The sequence below is a fragment of the Canis lupus genome, chromosome 18 (assembly GCF_011100685.1).
Source record: "Canis lupus familiaris isolate Mischka breed German Shepherd chromosome 18, alternate assembly UU_Cfam_GSD_1.0, whole genome shotgun sequence".
In the NCBI taxonomy this organism is placed as follows: Eukaryota; Metazoa; Chordata; class Mammalia; order Carnivora; family Canidae; genus Canis; species Canis lupus.
Genome location: NC_049239.1, coordinates 26,453,588 through 26,458,593, shown reverse-complemented (window position 1 = coordinate 26,458,593; position 5,006 = coordinate 26,453,588).

The following is a 5,006-nucleotide window of genomic DNA, read 5'->3' as shown; positions in this document are numbered from 1 at the left end:
CTATTTCCAAATAGGACCACATTCATACGTTGGTGAGGGAAAGTGAGGATCTCAACATATCTTTTGGGGGACATAATTCAACCAATATGGTCAGGTTTCCCAGGAAACAGACTCTGAAATTGAGATTTGCTTGCAGGGGACTTATTTATGGAGTGCTCTAGGGAGCAGCATCAGTAAGGGAGTGAGAGAAGGAGGATTATGCTGAGGGAGTAGTTGAGCTGTGATTCAGGAGTAACAGAAGCCTGGGCTGATCCCACAGGGAGCTCTGAAGGTAGGACGGCCTCACAGATGTCCATAATTGAGATTAGTGGGCCAGGCATCTGTAGTCCTGCATTAACTAGGCATTGGATGCAGGCTATCCATGGGAGGGAGCAAAGCAGCTCCCTTCCGCCAAGAACAATTCCCATGGAGGACACAACTGGGAGCCCTCAGCAACTAGCACTCTCTGCGAATGACTGTCTTGGTCCTGGAGAGGCTATCGGGGTTGCATACTCCAGCATCCACTCTATTATGTTTTTCAATAGATCTCAAAAATAAGCAAAAGTGTACAATATTATTATTTCATATAAATGTGGATAAAGTATGTACATGCATGTATATGTATATACATATATATACTTCAAATATTTATACCTAAAAGCAGTAGAATGATACAGAACATTTAGAACTATGGAATAGGGTAGGTTCTTGGTTTTCTGACTCTTGCATTGGGTGATGAGTTTATAGTTTTTCATTATATTATGATTTATAACTAGCTTATATATTTCATGTAATCTTTTGTATGTATCAAATAAATAATCTCTACACTCAACATGGGACTCAAACTCATGACCCCCAAAATCAAAAATTGCACACTCTACCAACTGAGCTAGTCAGATACCCCTGTATTAAATATACTTACAAATATAATAAAAGGAACAAAGAAAACTAGGCAAAATAGCAATTAAAGTAGCTAGAAATTTTAGAAAAATATGAGTAAACATAGCAAATCCTGAGTCCATTGCTAAAGTAAGCACTCAGATGAAGACAAACTTCCCCTGAATTCCCTAATGTTACTTCAGTTTGCTTGCATAACCATCCTGAAATTTGGTTATTTTTGGCTGGAAGTATGATGTTGATGAAATACATTGCTTACTTTTCCTTTTACCTAGTTTTTAATTGACTTATTCACCCTAGCACTCATTTTTTTTTTAAAGTGAAAGAGTATTTGGGGTAAGATTATTAGAATGATTAATAGATCTGTTGGTGCAATAAATAAATCCAGTTAATGCACAATATTGATATCTCAAGTTTTCACCATGGTATATTTTTTAAGTGTATTCATTTATTATTCAAGTGATCTCTACATCCAATGTGGGAATCAAACTTGCAACCCTGAGATCAGGAGTCGCGTGCTCATCCAACCAAGCAGGCCAGGCCCTGCTCACCAGGATATTTGTAATGGTCTGTTGAGTGGAGAAAGAAAGTTGTTGGATAATGTTCGTACGATCACAGTTTTAACTTTAAAAAAATATGTCTATGGGACGCCTGGGTGGCTCAGTGGTTGGGCACTGGCCTTCAGCTCAGGGTGTAACCCTGGGGTCCCGGGATCGAGGCCAACATCGGGCTCCCCCCAGGGAGCCTTTCTCCCTCTGCCTTTGTCTCTGCCTCTCTCTCTCCCTCTCTCCGTGTGTGTCTCTCATGAATAAATAAAATCTTAAAAAAATAAAACTAAAAGAGTGTGTATGTTTGTATATATCATATAGCTTTATATTTACATAGAAAAAGAAATGAAAGAATGGACTCCAAACTGCTAGCTGCCATTTGTGGCAATCAGAGATGGGGCGGGATAGTTGTTCACTTTATATACTTCTGTGAGCTTTTGAAACTAAAAAATAAAATACCAAAACATGTTTATTTAAAGATTTTATTTATTTATTCATGAGACACGCACACACACACACACACACACACACACAGGGAGAGAGAAATAGAGGCAGAGACACAGGCACAGGGAGAAGCAGGCTCCATGCAGGGAGCCAGCCCATCGTGGGACTCGATCCCGGGCCTCCAGGATCAGGCCATGGGCGGAAGGCAGAGCTAAACCACTGGGCCACCCGGTCTGCCCCTAAAACATGTTTTTTAATCACGTATTTCAAGATGACTGGTTTTAGTTTTCTTAGGCAAGAGTTCATTTCCAAGGGTTTGTTTTCTTGTTGGAAAGATGGGAGTGCTACTGCGACCTTTGAATGGGATAATGTATGTGAAGTCAACTTTGAAGATGCTAATGTAATAACGAAGCATAATAAATGTTAATGTGCAATATTGTTAAAGAAATATTAACTTTTTGGAAACCTGATTTCTAATGCCAAAAATTTCAGATTTTTTAAAACCTGTTTATTAATCATGGTTCCTTTTTTTTCCTTTTTAATCCAGGATTGAACACCATCTAAACTGAACTTAAATGAGAGATTAAGTGCAATGTTTTGAGCTGTGTTTAAATGAAGATGAGCTAGAAGACAGAACTGTTAAAAACATGTAAGTCTTATTATTTAGCCAAATGAAGGATTCAGCTCTGTTGTAATGATATTCTTAAAAATTCCTAGCTTCTGTGAAATTCCCTAATTATGGAATTTTCTTTCATTATATTGAACTACTCCTGATTTCATCATGAAAATCTGATCTGAAACTCAATTTACGGAAATACTAAAAATGAATCTAAAATTAAATGAGACCATCTGTATACTAATATGATGCAATATTGTTGATTCACATTTTTTCCATATTAAAGACCGTTCTGAACTCTAAATCTTCTAAATAAATGAGACTGAAATTTAATGTGGTTGTGTCTGAGCATGTTACTTGTCTAACAACCAACCATTTCCAGAGACTCCTCATCTCTCTGTTAATCATTTTTTATGCTGCCTTCTCTGAGCTAGTTACTGAGACACAATTTCATAAACACACCTTTTTAGCTGAAATCTCAGTTCTGCCACTTACTCGCTCTGCGTCCATAGGGAAAGTCACTATATTTTAAGCCTCATTTTTCTCGCTGGACACTTAATGCCTCTCTGCCAATCACTGCTAAATGCTCAATATTCCATTGTCCAATTTTACTGATGTAAAATTTGGATGCTTAGTAGCCAAATCCATACAAGATCATACAGCTAATAAGAGTTAAGAGTTGGATCTGGTCCTAGATTTACCTGACACCAAAGCCCAGAGTTTTATAGTATCGCTTCCTCTTTAGAGAGCCATTAATGGTTTTATATGTTTGGTTAGGATGGTTCCGCCAATCCTAATGGGATCCTGGTCTGTACGTTAAATGTTAGCACGGAATACTGCTGAATCATTGTAGGTTTCTGTATGGATTAGAAGGTTTTTTTTTTTTTAATTTTTGACTTTTTAAATTTTATTTATTTGAGAGAGAGAGCACATGAGCAGGAGGAAAGGGAGAGGTAGAGGGGGAAGGACAAGCAGACTCCCCACTGAGCGGGGAGCCTCATGTGGGGCTCCATCCCAGGACACTGAGGTCATGACCCGAACCAAAATCAGACACTTAACCAATGAGCCACCCACATGCCCCTGCATTAGAGGCTCTCAGTGGTTCATAATTTTTTTCCATAGAGGATTGCTATTCAATTCCCAAAGTGTAGAGCCATCTGGACCCCAAAGGGCTTTCTCTGGCACAGATCATTTCACTCTGTGATGCTGCTTTTAGTCAATAGAATAATGTTCCTAAAAGGCTGAGGTGATCAGAATTAATGTGTGCATTCTTAATAAAGATTATTCCTATTAATTGTAAGCATTCTCCTCAGACCTTACAGAAAGAAAATGGGTACCAAAATGAGATGGTTTCAATCTTCGATATTCCTTGAGTGAAAATACCATACTCAATATGAAAACTAACAACAGTAGAAAGTACCATCTCTACGGTACCTATCCTTGTTCATTAAAAAAAATCCAAAATCAAGAATTATTTTTTGTTGCCTGTTTATTTTTATGGCAGATGCTGTGGTAGGTGCTAGAAGCACATGTGTTCTTCAAAATCACAGCAAAACCCTCAGTGGGCATTTGCTGTTCTCTCCTTCCTCTGCCTAGCCTGACTCTGGCAGATTAATTTCTACTTAGCCTCAGATCTCAGCTCAAATGTTACTCCCTTAGAAAGGCCTTTCAGGGCAATCCCCGCTTCCCATCTAAACTAGGTCCTCTTTTCTTCAGCCCTATTCTTTTCTTCTTTCTACTCATTACAATTTTTATCATATAACTCATTGGATGTGCTTAATGTATGCCTCTCTGGCTAGACTATTTTCATTTATTCATCATTCATTTATTGGTGTTTATTGCACACTCCTAAGGGTGAGTTATTCTTAGGTGCACATCTTAGGTGAAGATACAATGGTGAACAAGTAAAGGTCACTGTCCTCATGAACTTACATTCTATTGGGAAGGTGGACAAAAACCAAATAATTAAACCATTTGAAGGCATTAAGTGTTATAAGGAAAATAAATTAGGGTAAAAGAATAAGTAGTGACAGGGCAAAGGAGAGGAGGCGACTTGGTCTATTTAGGTAGGTCCATCAGAGAAAAACCACTCTAAGTGGGAGAATGTGTGAACAGAAGCCCAAATAATATAAAGGAGTGAGCCTTGGGAGATAGAGGTTAAGAGGTTCTAGAAAGGGAACAGGAAACAGAACTGCTTTGAGACTGGAATGAACTTGACTTATTTCAGGAAATTCAAGACGTGTGGCTGGAATCAAGTGAGCACAGGAGGGCATGGTTGATGCTGCTGTAGAGGTCAGGGCAGATAAACTGGTCTTGGAGGATTTTGTTCTTAATCTGATTTATAAAGTCCTTGAAGGGATTTGAGGAGAAGAAATAATATCTCATTGAGTTATAAAACAACAACAACAAAAAAAAACAAAAAACCCAAAACCTACTCAAGTTGCTTTCAGGGTGACCAGTGAGGAGGCTACTGCCATATTTCAGGGAAGAAATGTTTGTGATTTGGATCAGGTTGGTAGTAG